Source organism: Acinonyx jubatus, chromosome A3 (genome assembly GCF_027475565.1).
Source record: "Acinonyx jubatus isolate Ajub_Pintada_27869175 chromosome A3, VMU_Ajub_asm_v1.0, whole genome shotgun sequence".
NCBI lineage: Eukaryota > Metazoa > Chordata > Mammalia > Carnivora > Felidae > Acinonyx > Acinonyx jubatus.
Window position 1 is genome coordinate 33,721,841 of NC_069388.1, and position 18,284 is coordinate 33,740,124.

At 36.5% G+C, this 18,284-nt stretch overlaps 1 protein-coding gene across 3 annotated transcripts in view; it reads left to right on the forward strand.

Annotated features, from left to right (window-relative positions):
* The window catches only part of PLCB1 (phospholipase C beta 1), a 695,548-nt gene that overhangs the window by 320,217 nt on the left and 357,047 nt on the right, over nt 1-18,284 (forward strand). The window lies entirely within an intron of this gene.

Genomic DNA, 18,284 nt, shown 5'->3' on the forward strand with positions numbered 1-18,284 from the left:
GTCTCTACTGAACTACAGAAAGCTATGTGGGAGTGGGGACACGGTGGTGAGGAAAAATGTGGGAGAAATTTTCTCTCCACTCCTCCAAAATCTTTACTATGGCTCTAGTCATCTATGGAAACAATAAGAAATAGAGAGCTAATAAAGCTTTCACTGATTAACCAGGCCAGCATTATTTGAATGTACAACAGCCCCATTTCTTATCTAATAAGCATTAAACTCAAATAAGTAAAAACATATTTCTTCTCTCCCTAGTGCTATTATAAGCTTCTTGAGACAACCTGGCTCTTCCTGTTTTGTCCTCCTAACACCTGATATCCTATTCTGTCCAGAGAGAAACCTCCATAAACGTTTTCTGCTGAGTTTACTGATCTAATTCTTCCAGAATGCATGACCCTTGACCTTTATTTAACTAGCCTTGCACCTCAATCTCTCCAATCATACCCTGAGGATAATAATTCCACCTGCAGTTAGTATTCAAGCTCATGGGTACAAAATACCTGGCAGAGAGCAGGACTCCATAACTGATGAACCGTCCATCTTCAGCATACAATTTCCTGATTATTTCATTCTTTCCCACTGCTGATCTGTTGTACTCCATAATGTGGCACTCATATGGACATTATAAATGCACATATATTTGCATACTTTCATTAATCGCATGCCACATGCTAACATACCAGCTTCACATTGTTTTATCAAATCATTACAGTTAACATTAATTGGTTCTCAAAAGTCAATGGATTGAACACATTTTTTTTTTTTACAGTGACGTATTGTTCAGTAACATCCTCCTAACTGTCAGGCAAGTAACTTGCCTGATTAGCCCTTCTCTGCCTCAAATCATAAGCATATGAACAAATGGGTCTTCTTTGGAGTCCTTCTAATTAAAAGCATTGCGTTAATGCCTTAAAATTATAAGCAGCCCTGGGGCATTTGATTTGAGTTCAAGTTAGAACAAATAATCCAAGAGAAATATAAAGCTAGCCACGTACGCAATTTGAAATTTTCCAGGTAAACACTGTTGCAGAATGCTACCGCAATTCAGGTGAAGAATTGTATCTTGAACCATTTATTCTTTTGACTGTCTCTCTTCATTCCATAAAGGATCAAGGACACGTAAGGCAAACTATATACAACAAAACAATGGTAAAATAGGAGTTGGAACCAAATAAATTAGGAAACCAAGAGTGAGGAAAATAAAACACAAATGCACAGACCTAACAGCCACGAGGGCTCACCATTTTAGGGCCTTCACACGTGTTTTTTCCCTCTTCTTAGAAGAGTCACTTTCCCAGATCTTTAGATGGCTTCTTTCTTGTCATGCGTGGCTCTTCCAAGATACAGGTTTCACAGAGATGCTCTATCTGACCACCTTGTCTGAAATAACTTTCTAGTCATCTTTGCCGCCTCCCTTTGCTTTATTTTCATCAGAGGATTTATCAAAATCAAGTAGTTTCTTGTTCACCTGTATGTTTATGTTTTGTTACCTCTCTTCCCCAATTCAAATACCAGTGCCAGGAGAGCAAGGGTCTTGTTGAGCTTGCTAGCCTCTGCCTCCTCCAGTTTTGGAAATGGTGCCTGGTATATAAGAAGACACTTGATAAATAGTTTCAAGTGAATAAGTGTTCTTACAAATTTGTTAGATGGCCCTAAGACTGCTGGATGTCAAAATGAAGAGAGAGGAATGTGACAGGAGGGTGCTTCCCAGTGCTTCACTGGGAAGAAGACTTTTGAAAACAAGCACTTAACTCTATCAGACTAGTACTGCTCAGGAGCCCATTCAGTTGGATACTGACTCACACAATGAGCAGGGCCGCCACGCCAGCAAACTTGGGAACACAAGTCTCCCAGCAAATGAAAGGCAAAGTTGTGAAATAGAACATTGTACAGGGCACAAAGGTACATGGTCTACATTGGAACTTTATGTTAGGCTGGATTCATGCAAACACAGAACTTAGATAAAAGGAGTAGATTTAATTGTGTATGTTCCAATTGTTCCAACACACATCTCATTTCTCTTTATTGGGTTTTTGATAGGAACTGTGAAGAGCAGGGGGAAGCTTTTTAATAAAGTATTTAATTTTTTAGAAGTTTTCCTTTGTTCTTAGTCTCATGATTAGTTTTAACATGCCAAATAAATTGTGAGCTGCTTAAGGGCAGAAACTGTAGCATACTTAAATATTTCTTCTCATTCCTAGGACATAAGATAATGACCGGACATGGCAGATGTTCACTAAGAATCAGGTTTTGGTGATGATAATGGCATGGTATGGATTCATTAGTCACACAGAAATCCATTATGTGCATAAATAAATTTTATTGTCCCAGACTCTTTTAAGGTAAGTTGGGAAAGACATTAGCCAGAGTGTGGCACAGGAGGTCAGAGCCAGATGGCTCATCAGGTGAACTTGGGCCTGAATGAGCACAGCTAATTATACTATACCAGTCATTCTCCAATGTTGGTGTGAGTCTCAATCACAAAGAAAAGTATTAAAAGTGTAGATGTTTGGCCTCTGCTCCAAACTCACAGATTTGTAACCTGCAGAGGTATTGTCTAAACCCTCCCTTGATGTTGAAGGAATACACTGAAAAAGAGTGCACATGAAATATCCAGAGGAAGTAGAGAAACCAAAATGGAGTTATTCAGTTGTCTACTGCAGATACGAAACTACTCTAAAACTTAAAGGCTTAACGTAACCATTTTATCATTGTTACTGCTGTGGCCATGGACAAAGCATGGTCTATAAGACTTGACTATGCAGTGTTTGTTCCATAGTGACCCAGGAACTGGAAGGAGCTGAACCTGGTCAAGCGTATCTGCTTCCCTGGTCTCAGATCCCCTGTAGGAATCTCTTACATGACCTTTCCAACTGTGGTGACCTCAGAGTGGTCGGGGTAGTGGGACTTCCTGTGGCTCAGGGTGTTGTTCCAGGAGATGGGAAAAGGAAGCTGTCAATGTCCCAAGACTGGGGCCCAGAAACTGGCACAGCATCACTTCTGCTGCATTCTATTGGTCAAAGCACCTGCAGAGCCCACTCAGAATCAAGAGGAGGAGACATAGACCCCTTCTTTCCATTAGAGATGTGTCAAGGGATTTGTAAGCGTCTGTAATCCACCACTAGGATAGTAAATCAGTGAGGCCTTAAGAAATCCTGGTTTGATTTAACTTCAGCAGTATTTTTTTTCCAGCTTACCAAATCAAGAGGAAAAGTTGAAAAGTTTTCTAACAATCCAAAATACTGAGTCTATGCCATAAACCCTAGAATATGCAGAATGGATTGGAAATGGGTTTAAAATCAGTTGTAGAAAAGCTTGCTTAAAACATTTTTTTGTAAATGTATATTAAATAGGATTGGTAGGATAAATTAATCTTATGTTAACTTATTATAGATTAATTTTTATTTGAATATGTAGCAAAGGAACATTTTAATGGCAGAAAACATGATGTTTCAATGTTGTATTAGCAAATGTAAATTATGTTAAAGTAGCTATTTTAGGAAGTTTCCTGTTGTTAATCCCCCCCATTGTTATGAAGAAGGAAAATATAGCAATTAAACTTCACTGAATTGAATGCAAATGTCAGCACACTTAATGTTTATCAGTGTCAAGTGGGTAAAAAACTGGGCGGAGTTAGAAAAATTAATTTCAGTGTAGGCCTAGAATTCTCTGGAGTATTTTATCCTGAAAATAAAATGCCCCAAGCATTTCCAGAGCATTTTGACAATAAGAATGAGAATGCTGTTGTTGCTTTTGTTGCTGGCATTTGTTTTTATCATCCCCAGTTACCTAACTGTATCTTAAGCCAAAACTGTCAGTTTTCACAGGCTTGCATCATTGACCTAATAGAAACAAGCAGAATACTTTTAACTCAGCAAAGGGTTCCATTAGGTAACACATGGTTTCCCCCTTGCCATCGCATTTTAACTAATTGAAAAGTAGTCCACTTTCTCACACTTTAATCTCTTATCAGAGTAGTCATCTATAGTGGAGAGGTTATGTTTTGATTTTTGTAGTTGATATTTCAATTCTTTCATTAAGAACATGATTTGAAGCATTTGAATTCCTAGTTAAGTGCCTGACTCACCACTTTTATACCTTTACTGTCTTTAACTTTAGGTGACTTGTATGGTATATCGTTTTGTTTTACATTGAATACTAATGATTTTGTAACTGGCAGAGGCTCACTGTGTGGTTTTGAGAGTAAAAACCAGACGGGAAGCACTGAAGTGGATAAGACCCAAACAGTCATTGTTTCCCTTGGAAATTCAACCAATGGGAGACATACAAGAAGTTTCTGTGTACTATTATTTATTTCTTAAAAATAGGTGTTCTAAGTGCTATTTTCAAATGTTCGCCATTTGGAAATAAATGACATTGTGCTATTTTGTAACGCAGATGGCTTTTTAAATGAGGACATGTGCTAAGAGTTAATATGTAACTGACTTGCTAAGGAATAGGTGCCAAATACAGTAAGATCTTGATTGTTAAAGCTTGAATTATTCTATTATTTATAACAAACCCATCTTCTCTAACTGGCTTCCCCAAAATCTTTTATATTACCACCTTCTCCATCAGTTTCTTTGTAATAGGCAAATTAATTTATTACTCACTTTAATGCATAAACTAAACATGTTCTTGATAGATGTGTCATTCTCTCCAAAGAAAATGGTAACAAACTGGGATTGTATCTAATTGACTGATTAAACCCATTGCCCTAAGTGTTGAAAGGGTATCAGATTATATTTATTACAATCCTTTCAGAGACCTTCTACGTGAAATGTTAAAGGCTTTTGGTCCTGAGATTTGTCAATAGTAGCATTTGTAGAAGGATCCTTCTTTTGATGAGTAAAGAAGTGAAACTTCTCTTCTTCATGGAAATGAATAAAAGAGAAGTAGTTTCATGGATATACCCATTATTTGGAATTTCTGAGTGGTTGTCTAAGAATGCAGAAAGTTTGTTATGAAATTTCATAATATATCCTAATGTGTTTTGAACAAACCACTGTAATGCACACTCCATCAAAGCAGGTTCTTTATTTTTTTCACTGTGGTATCTCCGGAACTGAAACCAATGCCTGACACATAATAAGTGTTTGATATCTACTGGATGGATGAATTAAAGTCAATGCCATAGAGGTGGCAAACTCTGGGCATTCATATTCTAATTATATAATTTACTTACCGCATGATGATGCATGATAAATTGATCAAGCTATCCTGGTCCAGTAATTTTTAAAAATCTTAATCCATTCATGACAGAAAAACAGGGGTAAAAAGATGAATCCCACCATGAGTATCTCAGATATCTGTGATTCTTTTTTTTAATTTTACTTTATTTATTTTTATTAAAAAAATTTTTTTTTTAAATATGAACTTTATTGTCAAATTGGTTTCCATACAACACCCAGTGCTCATCCCAACAGGTGACCTCCTCAATGCCCATCACCTTCTTTCCCCTCCCTCCCACCCCCCATCAGCCCTCAGTTTATTCTCAGTCTTTAAGAGTCTCTTATGGTTTGCCTCCCTCCCTCTCTAACTTTTTTTTCCCCTTTATCTGTGATTCTAACCCATCCAGACATATATATTTGTCAAACGCCACAGTTCTTTCCCCGGTTTAGATTTTCAAGTTGGAAAAGCACTTGAGAATCAGAAGGATAAAATATCAGCTATGTATTAAATGCATTTTTCATTTTTCCTCTCAACTTATTTTATTCCAAAATCTTCAGAGTTGCTGACACTTTTGCAGGTATGTAAAACTGTGTTTGTTCACTGACATTCTCTATCAAAGTACCTTCTAGGCACTTTTGTACTTCTGATGTGAGCAATAGAAATATTTCACTGAATTTTAACGCAAATAAGATGCAAGTGACATAAGGTTTACTGTTTCATGAAGTCTCAACCCTTCAAACTCTATCATGGAAAGGAACCTTGTTGGATATGCAGTAATACAGATCTTGACAGAAATGGGAATATTTCGTCTGTTTTGTGTAGACGACTTATTCATAATATTTCTCTTTTTCACCTTACCAGATATGAGCTATGTGACTTTGAGTGTGTGCATGTGTGTTTGTGTTTGAGAGGGATAGATAGAGAGGGAGAGAGAGAGAGAGGTATGGGGGGAATGAGAGAATTCAAAGGCTTATCCAATTACAAGGTAAAATCAGTGGATGGAGTCCTTGCTATTCCCAGGTTATTTTTTTCTTGGTTCATATTTTTTTACACTTAAGTAAAAATACTTCTTCAAAACATTTTGAAAAATTTTTTGTGGGTTTTTTTGTTCTTTGTTTTTGTTTTTGTTGTTTGTTTGTTTTTGTTTTGTTTTGCTTTTGTTTGGGGGGTTTGTTTTGTTTTTGAGAGAGAGCAAGCAAGCAGGGGAGGGGCAGAGGGAGAGCATGAGAGAGAATCTTAAGGAGACTCCATGCCCATCAAAGAGCCCAACCCAGGTCTCTGGGATCATGACCTGAACTGAAATCAAGAGCCAGATGCTTAACCAACTGAGCCCCCCAGGACTCCCAAAGGTGTTTTGTGAATAAATCCTAGAGTTTGCAAAATAAGTGATACGCAATATTTTTTATCCCTTGGGTACTGGTTTGGCTGATTTCTGAAAGGAAGGAGTTGAGGTTTCCCAGCTACATCTGTATTAGTGCTTCCAGAGGATGAAGAAATGATTCCAAATACTCTTATACTGGGCTTCATGCAGGAGATTAGCACTTGCCTTATAATAATCATCTGTGGTGATTACCCAGGTTTAGAAGGTTTTGTGAGCACTGTTTTGTAATGTGAGATTGGCTGTTTTCTACTTCTCTTGGGATGGTTGGGTTCTTCAACACCAGAAGAGGCATGAAGTCTTTCTTTGCTGGTTTGAGTCAGAATGGGAGGAGAAGAAGGGACATGTGGAGCTTCTAGGTCTGGTGTGTTCTTAAGCTCCTCAGAGAACTTCTACAGTGACCCCAGGTCTGTCTTTTCAAATAATAAGGTGCCTTGATGAAATTAGCCACAATATAATCCACTTCAGAGGTGGACCTGAGGAAAGTGAGGTGTTGTTTTTGTTTTTGTTTTTGTTTTTGTTTTTGTTTAAGATAACCATTTAGGGGCACCTGGGTGGCTTAGTCGGTTAAGTGTCTGACTATGGTTCAGGTAATGAACTCAGGGTTCATCAGTTCGAGCCCCGCATTGGGCTCTGTGCTGACAGCTCAGAGCCTGGAACCTGCTTCTGATTCTGTGTCTCCCTCTCTCTCTGTTCTTTCTCCGGTCACACTCTGTCTCTCTGTCCTCTCTTTCATGAATAAATATTAAAAATTTTTAAAAAGTAAGATAACCATTTATTTTATTTTCAAAGGCATTATTAAGGTATAACTTTCATAAACATTTATTTTTATAAGAACATTTGAGGATTGATTAGGAAATATTTAGTTACTGTGGAAAATTTGAAAAATAACAAATATAAACTCACAATTCTCAGATAGACTTTTCATAAAATTTTGGCTTGTTCCCACCACTTTCCCTCTGCAGATCTACATATACATAGCCCCTCACATCTGTTAAAATGGCTATTATCAAAAAGATAAGAAATAACAAGGATGAAGAGAGAAAGGGACCCTTGTGCACTGTTGATGGTGATATAAATTGACATAACCATTCTGGAAAATGGTGTGGAGATTCCTCAGAAAATTAGGAATAGAACCACCATAGCAACTCTACTTCTGAGTATTTATCCAGAGAAAATAAAAACACTGATTTGAAAAGATATGTGTACCCCTTTGTTTATCGCAGTGTTATTTACAATAACTAAGATATGGAATCAATGTAAGGACCTACTGATGGATGGATGAATAACGAAAAGTTGGTGTACATATATACAACAGAATACTATTCAGCCATAAAAAGAATGGAATTTTGCCATTTGTGGCAATATGGATGAACCTTCAAGGCATTCTTCTGTATGAAATAAATCAGACAGAGAAAGACCAATACCATACGATCTCACTTATAAGTGTAATCTAAAAAACAAAACATACAAAACAACACAGAAAACCAAGCCCATAGACACAGAGAGCAGATAGGTGGTTGCCAGACTGGAGAGGGAAGTGGGGTAGGCAAAATGGCTGAAGGGGATCCAAAGGTACAAACTTCCAGTTACAAAGCAAAATTGGTCTTGGGGATGAAATGTACAGCATGGTGACTATAGTTAATAATACTTTATTGCATATTTGATAGTTGCTTAGATAGTAAATCTTAAAAAGAAAAAAATATATAACTGGTCACAAATGGTAACTAGATTTCTTGTGGTGATTTCACAATGTATATAAATATCAAATCATTATGTTGTATAACTGAAACTAATAAAACATAATGTCCATTATACCTCAATTTAAAAAAGAAGGAAGAAAAGGCAATTCACACAGTGTAAGAAAACATTTGCAGATCACATATCTGGCAAAGGACTTGTATCAGAATATATAAAGAATACCTACAATATAAAAATAAAATGATAGAAAATCCAATTAAAGATGGGCAAAAGATTTGAACAGACAATTCATAAATAAATGGCCATTAAGCACAAGAAAAAGATCTCAACAGGGAATCATCAGGGAAATGCAAATTAAAAGCCTGTGACATAGTACTACATGCCCACTCAAAAGGCTAAAATTAAAACAACTGGTAATACCAGGCCATGGTGAGGATGTGGAGCCACTAGACTGCTCATGCACCACGAGTGGAAGTTTGAAATGGTGCAAAGTACACTTTGTAATACTGTTTGGTAATTTCTTATCAGGTTTAATATATATCTACATAGTAATGCAGGTGTTTTCCCAAAAGAAATAAAAAAGGATGTCTACAAAAAACCTTTACCAGATTATTCAGAGCAGCATCATTAATAATAGCCAAAACTAGAAACCAACAAAATGCTCATCCAGAGGAGAATGGAAAAAGAAATTGTGGTGTAATCATTTGTAATGAATACTACTTAGTAGTAAATAAGGAATGTACTACCGATATGAAAATTAACACAAGTGAATCTCAGAAACAATACGCCAAAAGAAGTCAGAGACAAGACAGTGCATTTTTTTTATTCCATTTATGCAATTCTAGAACTGAAAAACTACACCATGAAGAAAGAAATAAAAACAGTGTTTATCTTTGGATGGTAAATGTGAGGGCACGTCTTGGAGTAATGGAAACATCTTATATCTTATGGTCACACAAGTATATGAATTTGTCAAAATACATCAAACTGCATACTTCAAAAAAGTAATTAGGATAATATTTCATGTAGATATTTGTAAGTTGAGTTTTTATTTATTATAACATGCAAATTTAACCTTTGATCAGAAATTATTCAAAACCTTACATGAATATTTATGATGAAAAGATATGATGTTTGAGATTTACTTCAAAGTAATTCAGGGAGGGGGAATGAGGCACAGATAAAGTAAGGTAATGTTTAGTTGATACTTGTTCAAGTTGAGTGCTGAGTACTTATGAGATCTTTATGTGTTTCTTCTGTATACTTTCGTTCAGTTGACATTTTCTGTAATAAAACTATTTAAAACCTTATCTTTAACGGTTACTTTATATTTGAATTTAGAAGTTTATTAAAGATTTAGGTTGTTGGTAGTTCCTTACTGTTGTAAACAGCACTGTGGTAAGCAGAAGGTGGAAGGGTTTTTTTTGTTTGTTTGTTTTTTAATGTTTGTTTATTTTTGAAAGAGAGAGAGCACTTGCACACGTGAGCAGGGGAGGGGCAGAGAGAGAGGGAGAGAGAGAGAATGTAGTGGCAGGCTCCCAGACGTCAGCACAGAGCCCAACAAGGGGCTCAGTCTCACCAACCATGATCTGATCCGAAATCAAGAGTCAAGTTGAACCCTTAACCAGATGAGTCACCCAGGCACCCCAGAGATTTTTTTAATATGAGAGGTGTTGGTACCCTGCCCATATCCCTGTCACTAGGCTGGTCACCCAGTTCTCGGCTATGATGTACTTGGCTACTAAGGATTCACCCCTGAGCTGCCTTACGTTGTATTCCACTGAGGGGTGGTAACACAGGCAATGCCTGACTTACACGAGGGTGTAAATGTGCAACTCTTTTACCTATACTTGGGACTTTTGCTATAGAACTACTCAAGGATTTGGTATAGATTCCAAATTGTTGCATAGCTTCTTCCCTATTTGTCCCACTTCACTCACCCCCCTACAAGTATCTGCCGGGAGCTTTCCATCAGAAATCACAGAATCTCCATCAATCAAGAATCTCCATCAATCAAGAATCTCCATCTCAGCCTCTGATTCTAGGAAACCCAACCAAGATAAAATGACTACTATGGAAACATCAGACACCGGGTTACAACCAAGGCTGCCTGTCAACTGAAAGGCTCATGCTTGGAATGACCTGAACGAACTAGAGCAATCTACCTTACTTTTTTGAGTAATGGAAATTTCTCTAAGGAACCCTTAACTCACTTTAGCAATGGTTAATATTTAAATTCCTAGACCCACCCAGATCATTTAAAACTTAATTGCTCTGGAAGGTAACAAATGGGCATTTTTAGAATTTTTCTGACTTCTCATCATAACATAGTATCAAAATTTATTGAACTGCACTTGGTAACTGTTTCTGCTACACAGTTTTATACAGTAAAACTCCAAAGAGAGGTATTCAGTAAATCTATGTAAATTTTAGACTTAATGACTTTGTCCTAGACAGTGCTGTCATAGAGATCAACATTTAATTGATAGCTTATATTGTGAAAAATATACATGGGGAATGTTCATAGTCCTGTTTAAACTCAGCAGTGGCATGTTAAGAAGACAAATGGAGATTTGGAAACATTTTCCTAAATAAAATACCTCATTTTATGAGGTGCTGATAAGCAGTGTTTACAAGATTAAATAATTTAGTCCTCATATATTTAATGAAAAGCTGAAAAGTAAGTGTAACTCTGCTAAGGGCTGGAAACCTAAAGTAGTAGAATTTGGCATGGAATTTGCTCCCAAGAGGATACCATAATCTATTATGGGGAGGGGATGGGGTTTGAAGGTGAGCTCAGATCTGTAAATAATTTATAAGTAAGTGTCTGTGCACTAGACCTGCCTACCACATGGTAGAATACAAGGTATGATTTTGGCAGTGAAATTAGCCAAGTACGAAAGGAATTTAGAGAAAACCTCTGCCAGGAGCTGAATACTGTTATTCTCATTAAAGGTGACTATTACATAGCTACAGTATTCCACCTGGATTACTTAGAGAGATAAGCAGTTATGAGAAATGTAAATGTCTTCATATCTATATAACTGTTCATTTTTTAAAAAGCATAACTTGGCTCCACACCTTCTCTTTCACCTCCTTCTTCCACTACATTCTTGGGAGTCTGAAAGGTGTCTTTGATTTAGGAGGTTTTTCAAATGTTTATGTTGCAGCAAGTTCTGGTTTTGGTCAGGGAAGTGATGAAAACTGTAATTGCCTCCAGAAGTCAGGTGGGTCCGAGACATGGAAACAGCACAGGGCTTGGCAGTGTCCTGGTGGTCTCAGGTCATCCAGAGAACAGAAGCCATGCAGTCAGCAGCAGTGCCTGGATAGATCTAAGCTCTCGCTTTTCGAAGTACGGGTTTGAAAGAGACTTTTGTAGCCTGGTCGTGGTCACCCTGGAGTCTTCCATATCTGAATCTAATGGGGAGCTGTGTCCTGTCTGCAGATTTGGGATTCTCTGTTGACTTCCAGTGCCACAGCGGTTCCATTAGGTTAGATCCTTGGCTTATTTAATGAAGAACCCTTCCTCCTTACGACATCTGAGGGCTCATTCACAGTGACCCAGTCATCTCTAGAGGCAAGAAGGAAGTAATCCAGTTGCACACTATATAAAATGTCTTGAACCAGGCAAGAAAGAACTCTAGAGCTCTGGTAGGTTGTAATATTGTCAAAATATCTGCTGTCCCTTCCCATCTGTCTTTTCTTAATGAGGCTCTTCCTTCAAAAGTATCCTCCTTCCTGCCCCATTACTGTAAGACTGGAATACTGTGTCTTGCTTTGAACAATGAGATATAATAGAAACAAAGTAATCCATTTCCCAGCAGAAGTTTTGAGAGACACTGAGTGGTTCTGCCTGGCAATCTCCTGGGTCATTCAGCCAGAGTTTGGGGTTTTAGAATCACTTTGTCAATTTCTGCAAAGAATTTGGGATTTTGACTGAGATTGTGTTGAATACGTAGATGAATTTGCAGAAAATTTATAGTTTAAAAACTTGAACATGGCACATCTTTTAGTTCTTTAAATACTTTCAGTGATGTTCTTTGTTCTTCAGTGTGCAAGTCTTTCACATCTTTCTTTTTTAGATTTATCCATAAATATTCCATATTTTTCACTATTGCTTTTTCCATTTCAATTTCCAGTTATCTGTTGCCAACATATAGAAATAAAGTTGATTTTTGTATATTGATCTTGAATCCTATAATTTCTCTAAATTTGTTTATTGATTGTAATAACTTTTTATATATTCCACTGGATTTTCTACAAAGATAACCATGTTCTTCTTTTCTAGAAGAATAGCATTGTTGAAGAGCAGGTATAAGTGCAGCTACAAGTGTCTTGTTGCTGATCTTAAAGGGAAATCAGTTAGTATTTCATGATTGAACATGGTATTGGCTACAGGCTTTTCATAGATGCCCTTTATGTAATGGAGAAAGTTCCTATTTTGCTGAGAGTTTTTATCAGGAGTGTGTGTTGGATTCTGTCAATTTTTTTTTCTATACCCCTTGATATGATCAATATGACTTTTCTTTTTAATTTATTATTATGGTGAGTTACACTGATTAGTTTTTAAAGGATTAAAACCACATTTTCATTCCCAGGATAAAATCCTCACTTGATCACGCAGTGTTCTTCTTTGCATGTATTTTTGGATTCAATTTGCTAAAATTTTGTTTCCAAATTGGCACCCTTATTGAGGAAAGACATTGATTTGTGGCTTTCTTTCATTTTGTCTGATTTTGTCATGGGGGTAAAACTGGTCTCACAAAATGAGTTGGGCATTCAATTGTCTTTGAATTTTCTCTAAGATAGTTTATAAATAACTAGTATTATTTTTCCCTTGAATGATTGGTAGAATTCACCCATGAAATCATCTGGGCTTGAAGTATTCTCTGTAGGAAGAGTTTTCATCTCACATATTGTAATTTTTATTTCTAGAAGTTTGATTGGGTCTTTTTTTATATCACCATGTCTCTACTTAACATTTTGTACATATGTAAGATAGTCATGAAAACTGCTTTAATGTCCTTGTATGCTCTGTCTAACATCTGTATCAGTTCTGGGTCAGTTTCAACTGCCTGATTTGTCTCCTCATTATGTATTGTATTTTCCCACTTATTTGAAAATCTGGTCATTTTTGATGGATTAACAGGCATTATACATATTATATTGTTGGATGCTGGATATTTCTCTACTCCAATATTTTTAGCTTTGTTCTGGACAAAGTTAAGCTACTAAAAAACTGTTTAGTTCTCTGAGTCCTGCTTTTAAGGTCATTTTTTTTTTAGACTACAGTGGTGGTCAGCCTACTGTTGACCTGAGAAAATACCATTTTGTCTACTCTCCCCAATATCCCACGAATGAGCTTTTCCAGTCTGGCTGGTGGGAATAAGTACTATTCCAGCTTGTGTGAGTGCTGACCATCATTTTAATCCTCATGAGTTGTTCTTGCCTCAGCCTTGGGTGGAATCCTTATACGCATGGTCTGATATTACTCAGGTGAATACCCAGAAGGGGCCATGTGCAGATCTCCAGAGTTCTTTCTTTCTGCAGCTCTCTTTTCTCGAGTACTCCTGTGTTAGTCTGCCTTGATTCTCAGTCCCATTTCCTCAGCTCAGGGAATCTCTGCAATCCCTTCTTCCTGCACTAGAGCTTTCTCTAGACAATATAAGCATGTCTCAGAGACATTGCAGGTTTGATTCCAGACCACCACAATAGAGTGGATATTTCAATAAAGCAAGTCAAGGGAATTGTTTGGTTTCACAGTGCATATAGCATATGTTTACCTATATTGGAGTTTATGAAGTGTACAATAGTGTTACGTCTAAAACAACAATGTACTTGCTTTAATTTAAAAAATATTTTATTACTGAAAAATGCTAACCGTCATCTGAGTCATAATCACTGATTGTGGATCACCATAACAAACATAATAATAATGAAAAAGTTTGAAATCTTGTGAGAATTACCAAAGTGTGACTTGGAGACAAGAAGTGAGCAAATGTTGTTGGCAAAATGGCGCTTATAAACTTGCTCAACACTGGGTTGCCATAAGCCTTAAATTTATAAAACAAAACAAACAAACGAGCAACCATGTCTTATCTGTGAAGGGTAATAAAGCAAAGTTCAGTAAAACCAGGGGGGTGTGCCTGTATTTGGGTTATATTATATATGTATATCTATATATATGTATGTATATATATGTTATATCATATATATATGTGTGTGTGTGTATGTGTATATATATATGTGTGTGTGTGTGTGTGTGTGTGTGTATATATATATATATATATATAAATATATATAGGCTAATTCTCATTCTCATTTACTTCTTTCATCCAGAGTTCACTATATCTTGCAAATGGTTGTTTCATGTATTTTGGCTGTTGTTTCAGGTAGGAGGGTAATTCTGATGCGTATTACTCCTTTATGGCTAGAAGCAGAAATAACTAAATTGATTTAGAAATGAGTACATAATCTTTTTCAAGGTGTGGTGGGCTAAAGAAGTTGTCTCCAAATTGTACTATTTATCTTGGCCACATCATTTACTTAGCTGACCTGCTCATTTTTAATGAATGCTTGTTTTGCCGACCATTTTTTTCCAACCAGCCCCTCTGTTTGTTAAAAAACAATCCACCCCCAACTGTTGCCACTTTTATTTACTTACATAGAGTTCATTGTTTAGGCTCCTGGCTCTTCTGATGTATAAAGAACTTATTTGTATGTGTGAGTCACCCTCTTTCATGTAGTTTGAATGGTTAACTGCATCTTCCAACTAGAATTCTAGTGATGTCGATAAACTGTTCACATGGGTCTTTTGTAAGTGTGCACCAAAGAAAGTTTTATGTAAATGTTTGGCATAATTAAGTGTCTTTTCTTGGTTTTTAAAAAATAACATGGCATAATTCTAAATAATTTAAGCAGGAAATGTTTGTTTTTGTTGAGTCAGATTTCCTCCTGCACCTCTGTTGGAGAATAATTTATTGGCTTATAGTTTCAGTGTGATAAAATGGGGGAAAATCATGCATTTCCTCTGTGCACAAATGATAATGTAGACATTAAGTCAGGAACTAAGAATGTCTGCCTTGGAATATATAATAGGATTAAACCTAAATGCAAATATTCCCAGAGGTAGATTTTTCATATAATGATTTAGTCGTGAATGTGGAAATTTGTTTTCATGCCTCAAACACAAAGGGTATTTTATATATGCCCATTATTTTGGTTTATTTCTTGAATTATTTTCAATTACATAAATGTATGAGTAGTATTAGCATTCTTATTATAAAGAAGTCAAACAATTCAGATAAAATAAAACTCCCCTGGTATCACCTTCTCTATGTCCAATCTACCTCCTAGGAGAGAGGTAGTCATTAAAATGAGTTTGATGTGAGTACCTCCTAATGATGGCTCCAAGATCCCTTTCTGCACCCCATACCTGACACCTGTGAGGCTTGGATACTCATGGGAAGCTCTCTCTTTCTGTAAAAGTCTACCCCTGCACTGTGATTTTGTTTCGGTCAATCCTGCATCACCCATCTTTCAATCATTGCTCAGTTTCTGTTCGTCAAAGACACCATTTCTTGTTCTATCATTTGGATGACAACATGGTAGAATATGAATACTGACTTTTGAAAAAACTTTATTTCAGCAACAACCTCTGAATTCAGAACCAAAATAAATATATTATAGGGTAAATTTTTCTTGTCTAGGTTGTACAATGAATTCAATTTTCACCTAATTCTAGACCATTGGATTTTAACTAATGGTTTGATTTTATGGCAGCTTCCAAAGGTAATAGTATTTAGGATCGATGAAGGGCTCTGGTTTGCTTTGGGTATCAGGAGAAGTTATTAAATCTTCATATAATTTTTAAAACTTAGCAAGTGGGATTATAATGCTTCGTTTCTCATAAAGTTTTCAGAGTGCTGCATGCTTTAGCATGATTCAGAGGTGAACCTCAGATAGAAGAGTCTACATTCACACCTTAGAAGATTCTGAAAAAGAATTAGTAATATCTTGAGCATTTGACAAACTGGAAGGTTATAAGAAAACATTTGGGAGCATTGTTTTCCTTCTGCTTTTTAAAAGTTTATATATCTTTTTCTCAAATTTTTCTGTAGATGCTCAGAGGTTTCTCAGGTTGAATTATTTTGTGTTTAAGAATTCTAAGACAAAAATTACCAGGAAATTAACTCAAATTACATAAGAATGTATTCTAGACTAGATAGGTCAAGCATTATTGTAGTGGGGAAAATGCTATGATCCATCACAATATTTTAAAATTAGTAATGTATTTTATATACTTGAACATTTTCTTTCACGTCAGAAGCTAGCTTGATCTTTAGTCAGAAAGCCAGCTGCCAGATTGAATGAAGTGCTTTAGGAACTAAAAAAGGAGAGAAAATAGGCTTTTCTCAGTCTAATTGTGGGTGCTCTTTAAATGTGTCAAAATGCTCTCCTTATCAGCTTTCTGTGTAAATCTCTACTTCTTCCCTTATTGTGTGAAAATTTCTAGAATTGTTTTCCCTCCAACAAAATTTATTCCTACTCCTTCCTCCTTCCTTCTCCATTACCTATGGTTTACAGTATTAGCTTTACCATTGGATTCTTTTGGACCTTAACTTTTTTGGAATTTAACTTTTGCCTTTCAGTCTCCAGATCTGTAAATGGTACTTCTCTATGTCACAGGGTTTTTATAATAATGATTGAGTCCCAATATGTGAGAAAGTCAAACTGTATGTTTGTTTTCCTTTTTATTGTTCTACTCTGAGATTTTTTTCCGACTACTCTGAGATTTAGTTCAAAATTGTTTTTTAAAAAATTTGTGAAGAAGAAGGGACATGAACCCATGAGCAGAAGGAGAAAAATACCACCATCAACATGAACTGATAGATAGTATCAACATTTATTGAGCACTTACTGTGGCTGCTTGCCATGTTAAGCCCTTCATTTGCATAAATCCATTTAATCTCCTCACAATCTTATGAAATAAATGCTATCATTATGTCTGTTTTATATTTAAGGAAGCAAAGTCTTAGAGACATTAAGCCAAGATCTCACAGCCAGTATGTAATGGGGTCAAAATGTAGATCTCAACATTTTGGCTTCAGACCCTGCATTTGTAGCTTGGTTGGTGTTTGAAGCAGGACTGACTGATACCCATGAAATTTGAATCTGGCCCCATTTGATCTGGTCTTACCTACCTTTCTCACCAGTCTTGTCACCGAACTACATTGGCCTCAATAACCAACCTCTTTCTTACCTCCGGGCCTTTGTATATGCTATTCCTTTCTGCAATTTTTCCAGATCCTCACAGCTCAGCAAAATGTCATTTCCCCAAAGAGCCTTTTGTGATCTCTATTGAAAGTAATAGCATCCTTTCCTACATACCACTTTTATGTTTCTCTTATTTGCTTTTTCAGTATATTTCCCACATAGGATACTACCATCTTTAGTTGTTATGTTTTATTTTTTGTTTCCAGTCTGCCTCCTGAAGGAGGTAAGCTGTAACAAAACATATATATTGCCTTTTTATTTGCTGCTTTATCTTCAGTGCCTAGTATGATTCCTGACACATAATAAATGTTCAGGGTAAACAACTAAATGAAAGGCTTTTACATTGTATTGTAATAAAGGTATGTCCCAGATTGATAACATCTAGAGGGAATTTATCCGGGGCGCCTGTGTGGCTCACTCGATTAAGTGTCTGACTCGATTTCAGCTCAGGTCATGATGTCCCAGTTCCTGGGATTGAGCCCCACATTGGGGCACTCACAGCACAGAGTCTGCTTGGGATCCTCTCTCTCTTCTCTATGCACCTCTCCTGCTGGTTCTCTCTCTCTCTCTCTCTCTCTCTCTCTCAAAATAAATAAACTTTAAAAAATAAATGAAGAGAATTGATCCTCCAAAAATGTGGGATACTTCATATGCATCCCAACTTTGCAATGAGTAATAACTAGGGATTTTCTCAGTTCCCTCTTATGGGCCTCTTGAGGAAATGCTGATGGACTAGATAAACAGGCCACACCCTAAA